This window comes from Phalacrocorax carbo, chromosome 5 (genome assembly GCF_963921805.1).
Source record: "Phalacrocorax carbo chromosome 5, bPhaCar2.1, whole genome shotgun sequence".
Taxonomy (NCBI): domain Eukaryota; kingdom Metazoa; phylum Chordata; class Aves; order Suliformes; family Phalacrocoracidae; genus Phalacrocorax; species Phalacrocorax carbo.
In genome coordinates this window covers 2,182,753-2,192,295 of record NC_087517.1, presented here as the reverse complement: position 1 = coordinate 2,192,295, position 9,543 = coordinate 2,182,753, and positions in this window count along the sequence as shown.

Sequence of the window (9,543 nt, the reverse complement as noted above, 5' to 3'; positions counted from 1 at the left end):
TTTAATTTAAGAAGTTAACAAATGCTTTGTGATTGTTGAATGTTCCCTGTGTCTGGTACGACCTGCAAGCTCAACACCTACAAATGAAAATTCAAAGCAAGAGTGAGAACTAGTAGCTTTCTAAGCTTGGGCTACAAAAATCAGAAATTCCAGGAAGCAGCGCTCTTTGTAGCACCGACTAACTCCTCTTGCCCGAGATAACCCAGGCACCATACCAGGCATTGGCACTGCAAATTATTCCCCCAAAATCAGCAGGAGCAACTCTTTGGAAATTAATTCTGTTGGCCTTGTGATGTTTCTGCCTGAGCAAAGCTCTTTGCTGAAGAGCTTGAAAAGTATAAAGACCAAAATTAAATTACTAAAAAAACATAAAGACTTCAGGACTCCAGACTTGGTGCTCAAGGATTAAAGCATTACAGCAAGCCTTAAAGTAACAACCCCACCCTGTGGCTTTTACCAGAACTGCAGATTTTTTAGCCCACCTGGAAGCACAGCTCATGCTGTCAAATAGCTGCGTAAAGACACGCACCACGTTTTCCTGCATGCAATTGTTAGAAAAGTACTTTTATATTACTTTCTCTGAGATTATAAAGAAATGGGAATTGTGTTTTTGGTAAGTGCAGAAACACCTTTTAGTAAATCAAACGGATCTTCATCTCAACGCTGCCACAAGAATGTAAGAGCACAGAAACCCCAGCCACCTGTCCTGTAGCATGGCATTAGGGTGGAAGGACTACAAAAAACGCAAGACAGCATCAATACAAACTCACTGCCAGCTGAGCCCGTCTGCAGTACTGGGTCCTGAGTTGATGCGCTGCTGACGGCACCCAGCTTCAGCCAGTCCTCCGACCGCTAGAACGACAGGGTAAAAATCACCAGCGCCAACCACAACCACCCAAAAAAGCATTTCCGAATCCTAAATCAGAATTTGATGTTTATACAACAGCCCTGCTGTTTGTGCTCAACTCCTACGTTAGATCCGAGTAACACCGGACTGAGGATGACAACACGACCACGGCAACAGCCGGCTACGTGACCCACGAGCCAGCAGCATCCCCCCAGCTTTCACCCTACAACTCTGCCTTGACTGCCCAGACGGTCCTAGCCCCCGTTACAGGGAAGACACAGGATTTATTTCTGTCAAAACCTTACATTTGGGAAGATTATTATTACTACTGCTGGTTATCCGTCAGAAAAGTAAGGTCATTTGTGGCCGCTCCCCTTCGTGCACAGAAGACCTAATGATCTGCTTTTGCCCCAGGAGGTGACTCCTGCGGGTGGCTGCCCCCCGCTAATCACAGCGGGGTATGTACAGGTTTGACTCACGTTGGCCACGGCAGGGATAACGCGTCAGGAGGACGGGCAGAGCAGCGAGGACTCCGGCACGGGCATCCAGTAAGTTGCACACCTTTGTAACGGAGCACGCAGCACCGGGCACGGCAGCCTGAGCACGCACCCACCGCGAGGGTAAGCTGGTTGATTAAGAACCATATAGTTGACACCTTACAGAAGACAATAACCAAGAGTATAAGGGGTCGCATGGTCTATTAGAAACGCAAAAGACTCATAAAAGGAAGCTGGACTTGCAGCCTTCCAAGCCCAGCTGCTGGATCAGCTGGGTGCCACTGGATTTGTGGTAAAATAACAACAGTTATGCTGCAGCTATACAGAAACCCCACCGGCTGAGACAAGCGCGCCACGGCAAAGCCAGGTCACGGAAGATGCAGAATCAGAGCCAGGCGAAGCAGCTGTCGCCGTCAGCGGGCGCGCAGCTGCGCTCCCGACTCCAGAGCTGGGCCGGCCCGCGGGACACCGGCGGTCCCCGGCGCTGCCCATGGCGCACGAGCACCGTGGCAAGTCGGGGAGCAGCCAAACCCCCTGGGAGCTGCTGCTCGAGGCGCGGCAGCGTCTGTGCCCTGCTCCCGTCGTCGCGTGGGCGCACGGCCACCTCGCGGCGCAGCTTCGCCCTCCAGATGGTCACAGATTTCCAAGGATGTTTTGAAATTTTTTTTTCTTTGCACAGCATTTTGTTTCCATAGGAATAATGCAAGTTCATTCAACCACAAGAAGTTGCTTTTTAGGTACAAAAGATAACATTTTTCCTCCTACAGAACAGTAACATGTAGGTGAACCTAGTAGAACTAATTAACAGGCATAGTCCCGAACACGGATACCAAAGAGTCAGTAACCATCTGTACAGTGCATTTTGTTTTGCAATTGTATTAAAATATACCCTAGCAAGTAAGTATTCTAATAATGGAACAGAATGAGAAAAAAATACGGCTTGAAACTGCTGCAATTTTGTGCATCTCTAAAAGCCATATTTAGCTGAACTCCAAAAACACCACAGAATTAACGCTGTGCGTTAATACAATGTGTTCTAAATGCTCATTAGCGGTTAGATGAGCACGCTTCCAGGGCCTGAACTTCAGTATTTAAGTAAATGACAAACACTACACTGGATGTGGAAGCAAAACGGTGACGGCTGGCATCCCTTGCGTGGCCGTGCTCTCCTCGCCTTTGCTGCGCCGCAGCAGCTTCTCTCCAAACCTGGGACCAAGCACGACTAAGATGTGAACAAAAACACGTGAACAGCAAGGAGCGGGGAACGCCTAAGCCTGAAACAGCCCGAACCGCATCTTAGGCTGGAGACCCAGCCCAGCCTGGGGAGGACAGGGAGTGGAAGCAGCAGCTTGAAGCAAAGTGGATGAGAAATCATGAAATCAATGTCCAGAAGCAGAGGGAACGCGCGCAGAACGGCAGGCTGTAAGGAGGGGCAAGGTTATGAACTGGCCAGCTTAGGTTTAAGAGAAATTTGAATGTATATTGAGAACAGAACTTTAAAACACATTGTATAAACAACTTAATGTGTAGCATTAATAATAGTAAAAGTGGTAATGGTGATGTTGTGGTGCAACGGAGCCCTAAGGCAGGAAAGACCTTAATATAATAATAATGATGATAATAATGATAATGATGATTATAATAATAATAATTTAATTTAAACCACTGTCTTGTATCTAGAGATAAACCATACGATGTTTTCACATCGCGCAGTAATAAATGCTTTTTTTCTTCTAAGACTAACTAGGAAAGGAGTAAAACACCACCTGTTACTTTTTAGGTAATCGGGAAGGAATTTTCACCCAAAGGTATCATTAAAATTAGCTAAAGAGCTCTCTGAATCGTTAAAGGTTGACTGGGTTCTTTTTTGTCTTTTAGGAATTTTCCAAGGACTAGCAGTAAGGTAGCATTGTGTAAGAGGGATAATTTCCAAAACATACTAAGGGAATCCTGAGATGGATCATTATCACTGAAGAATTTCAGAGAACTAGCAAAACAATGGAAATAACTATAATTTCACTGGAAATAAAACAGACCTTGAATGGTTTTCGTCAGACAACATGTAAAAAAACAGGTTGATAAAACTTCCTTTCACATAAACTAGTATTTGATTGAGATCTGCCTGACATTTTAGTACAAGGCTGCTCTGTCCAAAAATCAGTAGAGTCTAATATTGAAGAGATTAGAAGATGGTTAATCGATAGTAATGTCACTGTTGAGAGTTACTGAAATGCTTGTAAGGAGAGATGCTGCAGCCATGGGATGGTGCCAGCCCAGAGCACATCCACCTCCTCCCGACCCACCGAGCCCCCTCCTCCTCACGCTCCGAGCCCTTGCCTTGCCCTCCACCGAGCACACACGCCTCGAGACAGAGCAAACCTTCCCATAACTTCACTTTTTTAGCACCCTCTTCATTACTGATGGCTGTACATCTTCTCTTTGCAACAGGTTGTGACAAAAATATTAGGATGTTCCGTTACATGTAAACTTCCATAGAATCGCTTAGTGTGAGCATGAGGCACAGGGGGAACGCAGTTTCCAAGAACACGTTTTCACATGGGATATCAAAGGTCTATATGCCTTCAAGAAGCAGTATTTGCCTATGTGAAACTAGAGACAAACTCTGAAGCGACACTGAGGGGGGGATTTGGAGAGTAAAAGGCTGAATAAGCAGCTCCACAACACTGGGAAACGCAGCCCTTGGGGCCTGAACACAACCAAAAGAACAACATTAAAAAAAAACCACACCACAAAATGAGCATTAACTAGCCACAGGGGAGACACGGCATGAACTCACTTAGGGCATTGCTGAGATCATTCCCAGAGATGGCATCTTCTATTACCCACACTGGGAGAAGGATGTTAAAAATTAGAAAGAGTGCAGAAATTAACTACAGAAATAATGAAAGCTCTGAATATGTGTCCTGAGAAGAGGGGTATGAAATCCAGCTTACTTAGTTTATCAAGAAATGTCTTTCTTACACAGGGAAGAAAAGCCACGTTAGGCCAGACCAAAGACCTGACTGTCCCAGTTCCCTGCCTATACTGGTGACCACCAGTGCCCTTCCAGGGAGAGCGTGGGAAAGGGGCAAGCACGCCGCCATGTGCTCGGAGCGCCCAGCGTTTGGCTCCTCCCCAGAGCCAGGAATTATAGCCAAGTACCTGACAACCTGTGAAAACATGTCTTTCGTGCTGCTTTGTCCACTCCCTTTTTGATTTCTTTTGAGGGTTTTTTTGCATCTGCTGCACCCTGTGGCAAGGAGTTCCCTGCCTAAAAGACAGCGCTGAACAACTCGAGGAGAGAATTCTTCTCACTACCTCGTAAAACGGTATATTACCCGTCCACATGGAGACCTTAGAAGTCAAGCCGCAAGACCTAGCACTGTTTTTACCACACAGATCATCAACGGAAGGGTTCACCAGCCTAGCGCTGCCTAGAAGAGCAGACTATATGAAAACTACTTTTTCTAACCACATCACTTTTGAAATATGAACAGCCAACTGATGTCATACTTTGTTCCCCCAGGCCAATCGTATTTCATTTTCCTTTTGGAAACCAAATTGGTTTTGGTGCCATTCCCACATTCATTTATCAAAACAGATGTTCAGGGGCAGCAAACTTCAATTTTACTGACAATGGCAGACGGGAGGGGGAAAAAAATCATCTGCTTGTGTTATTAGCTCATGCAATCCTGCTCGCTTTGCACATGGAAGACCCTCCCTGATTTCAGCAGGAGGACAGAGGCAAGAGAGATTTGGCCCCAAATACACCATCACTGTTTGCTTAGATACATCGAAGGAAGATAAACAATTGTGCTTATGAAATAACATAAAAGGGGAAAAAAACGCAGAAAAATCCTTACGAAGGCACACATGGGATCAACTATATATAGCCTCAGCAGGCTCCTAACATATGACAATAAAATACACCGAGTATCTCTCTTTAGCATCTCAAAATTCCCTTTTCCGCATCCATGACAAAATCAGAATGGTCTTCCATGACTGCCCGCACCTTCCCCACCACTAAAGCCTTTGCTCCCTTCCATCGCTGCTCCTCCGCTCCAGCCGAAGCCTCACGCCGCCCGCTCTCCCAGGCTTGCCTACGCCGTCCACCCACACCTTTATTATACTGAAAATCACACTTCTCTTTGACTTGTTCTTTCCATAACATTCTGTATCCTTGTAGCAAGCTGATTTTAGGTCCAAAGCTGTTCCATCTTCTCATGTTCCAAACAACCATTCTTTACCTTCCAAACCCTCCTCATCAAAGCACTTTTCTTCTCCAAACCCTTCCAAAATTGCTTCGTGCTGGTTGGTGCTCACATCGCCGCTGTCTCGCAGAGGAGGCTTCAGCTTTGCAACCGCTCCTGAGCTAGAGGAGAAGACCAGACCACTGCCCTGCCGCTCCCCAGTTATTACTCACAGCTAAGTGGTGAGGGCCGCATGCAGCGTTCCTCTCACCATCCCCAAGCTTCACTAGCTTATGGCCAAATAAATAATATATTTACATATTACACCAAGCAAATATTATACAGTGGAGAGCATCGTACTTTGCTTTCTTCATGAATTGTTTGCAACTTCATTTCTGCGCTCGGTTTCAAAGGTTTTGTGTTGCCCATGACCCAAGAGAGGAGGCTACAGCTCCAAAGCAGTCTAGAGCTGTGGTTTGCAGGGAGCTGGCTGCACGCAAGAGCCGGCTGCACCTTCATAAGCACACATTTATTCACATGCATCCTCACTCAACAGCCAAGGGATCTCTTCGGAGATCTCCAAAGCATAAGATGTAACTCTCACGTGGGAGGGCTCTGGGAGAAGTAGTAAATTTAGGAGCCCCTTTTCAAAACAGGGTCTTCAAAGAACAGGTCTGTTGTAAGGAAAATAAAGAAACATCCGGAACTGCACGTTCAGCAAAAGTTTACAGATGATCTAAAAATAAAGGTGGGGCAAAAGGGAGACATTTGAGTCAATGTATGTACTGTAGAAATTTAGGGCATGATTCATTAGCCAAAAAAATCTGAACACCCTCTGTAGCTATTTTCAAGGAGGTACATGCATAATTTATGTGGAACAAGAGTGGGCTGCAATTTCCCCCACACTGCTTCTGCATAAATTACACCGGCTTGTAATTCATCACACTTCTGTTTTTCCTGCATGTAAGTGGTAACCTCTCATTTAACGATCACAGAAGGAGTCACCTGCAAAAAGGAAGGTGAAGTATTTACAGGTGAAGGAATTGCAGGTTTGACACAAGCATGTGGTCGAGAACTGGAGGCGGTACCGTTTTCTGGTGAGAGGTTGGCTGTGCGATGACTTTTCAGTTAGTTCCTTTTCAATGGCCACATTTAACAACAGAATACAGAAGTCTTTCTAAATCACCAGCACTGCTCTCAGAGAGGACCCAAAGCACAAAATCAGGCAGGAGTTTAAAATATCAGATTTGTCACAGAGGGGTGTAAGATGCTCAATTACTTGTTAATGGTCTAAAGCAGAAAAATCCTTAAGTGCATTAAATGAATAAATACAACACCTTTGCTTCAAACATGAATAACCCCCCCCCCCCATGAATCTGATACACAGAATACAACTCTGTTGTAAGCAATTACCCAGTTGACTGAACGGAGCGCAAAACGCGCAGCCGTTGCCTTGCAGTACGAGCAGCACAGCCCCTGTTGAGTCCCCCAGCCTTCCCCCAAGCAAAGACGGGGAGGAGAGAAAATTAACTGTGTTCCAGCTGGTCAGGAAGAAGCTGGGCAATAGATAGGCACTAACAAGAAAGAGGAAGCTTGCACCAAGCCGTGCGCTGGGGACATCAGTAACACATATGTACCACCACATCTGACACGAGGACAGAGCATTAGAAACGAATGGAAAGAGAAACAGATGAGGATGAAGGAGGCACACTGCAAAGCAGGGACATGCCGTGTGCACCCTCCTCTTCATACCGTTCTTCGGAAGACAAAATCAGCCAATGTAATACTTATTTCAGCATTTAGCATGAGAAGCGAGTTCATTATAAAAACCCCAAGGAGGAGGGGCTGGATATTCAGTCAAACAGATGGGTGTGCTCTGCTCAGCAATGCTCACACCATTTTTTAAATTTTTTTTTTTAAATGTACTTTTGGGCTCTGAAAATCGTCTGTTTGAGAGCATTTGCTGTCTACCTCCTGACTACTGAATATGGCTAAGAATAAAGTATCCTTTTCTAATCAGTCTCCTCTCCTTAAGGTTGGTGTCTGGGGGCTCTACATCAAGATTGGTCATTCATGCTTTCACTTTAAAAAAAAGGAAAGAAAGAAAAAAAGATTTGCAAAAAGGGTAGTACAAAGAACAACAGTTGTCCTTCTGTCTTCCGTCTCCTTCTGCATCTTACCATTCTGCCACGCAGCCTACTGCAAGCCAGGCAGCTCACCCTTGGATCCTCCACGCCAGGGCAGGACTGCGCCAGGGAGGCATATGGCTGGAACAGGCCAGGATTCTAGGATTACTGCAATAACTTTGTAAAGTTATTCGGTCTTCATTTTGTTTCATAACGTCTCTTTCTGTGCTAAATAAGGATCTTATTCTTGGCTGAGCAGTGACCTCCCTTCAAGAGGTGAAGTCCCTCTGAAATAATTAATGTAAATCCTCAACGCTGGATTAGCAGCAGCACCTAGCCCTTTGGGGTGTCACTCCCAGAGAAAATTACGTGTCACCTTAAAAAAGAGACACGTGACAAGGCAAAGAGCCTGAAGCAAAACAAGATTACCATCTTCATCTGAGAAGAAAGGAGATTTCTTCTCAAACCAACACCTGGCACAGTGAGCCAACATGTAACCATGGCCAAGAGGGACAGACCCCCTGTCTGGAGCATGTAAGGCACTGGTGTCGTCCCGAGAGAACCTCATGGGGAATCTGGATGAGTGCCTGAGAAGGCAGGCATGCAATAAGGGCACGTATCGGTTGGAGAGGGTCGAATTTGGTAAGGCCTTTGGGCCAAGTAAACTTTGCTTTGCTTCCTGAAGGTTTGGTCACGGAGTAACCTTGTCATTACCGCTGAGAAATGAGGACCACATGGGCTGACATCAAGACTGCCGGGAAAAATCACAGTGCCTTGCAGAAGCCTCACAAACTACATCCCAGGCCTGGAAAAATACCCTGAAAAAAGAGAATGGCAGAGGTTTGACATCAAGAGTGCCCTTAAGAAGGCCATCACGTGGCAGAGAGGCCTTCCTGCTACCTCCTTGTTGCCAGTATTTCTACCAACCCTCTTCCTAACTGTACAGGGAGAAAGAAAAAGAAAAGGGATTAAAAAGGAAAGAAAAAAAAAGGATGAAAACAGAGGAACCTGTTGTAGTACCAGCCTGTATAGCTAGGACATGTCTAACTGTCCCCTAAAGGAAACAGGAAAATCTTTCTAACAGGGGTGAATAAAGTCATAGAAGACGACAGTTATACAAGAGCCACCCATTCTGCAAACCATCTAGAGACATATTCTGCCTCTTCTTTTGTAGTCTCTCCTCCCCTTTCCTACCTCCTCTCACCTTTATCTCTGCCCCTGGTTTTTCTTGGGTTTGATGGGGGTCTTTGAGGGTTTTTGGTTTTAGTTTGGTTTTTTTTACCTCTTTACCTCTTCACATCACTTGGCTAATTTGATGGCTGCCATCCTGTATACTGGGCTGCCCTCATTAGCCAGGGAGTGAGTGTCACATCACGCCGAGTCCAGCATCAGTTTTGAGAGAGAAATACAAGATGTGACACACAGAATGTGAGATAAAGAGGATACCAACATTCCCAGGAACAAAGCAAACAAAAAAATCCCACATTCTGTCCTTTGTCAGATCTAAGTAGTTACTTAAGTAAAAATTTATGATTTTCCCTCTTCTGACTCTTTTCATCTTGCACAAAACCGGGTAACAAGGCAGCTGAAATTCAGCACAGAGGAACAAGGGGCACATGGGGTGAGAAAGGAGACAGACAAGCCAAGGCCAGTGACCAGAGGGAGTTTTCGGAAGAGGACAAGAATGCCAACAGCAGAGTTAGAAGAAGACAGAGAGGAGAAACAGGGCCACGAGCTGCAGGAGGCAGCAGAGGAGCACTGCCAGTGAAAGGCACGGAAGGACAGCAACTCAGCAATGGGTGGTGAAACTACGGCAGAAGAGGGTTGTTAGTTAAAAAAGGGTCAATGTGGCAGGAAGGAAAGCATCGTGCAAAGATCTGTTA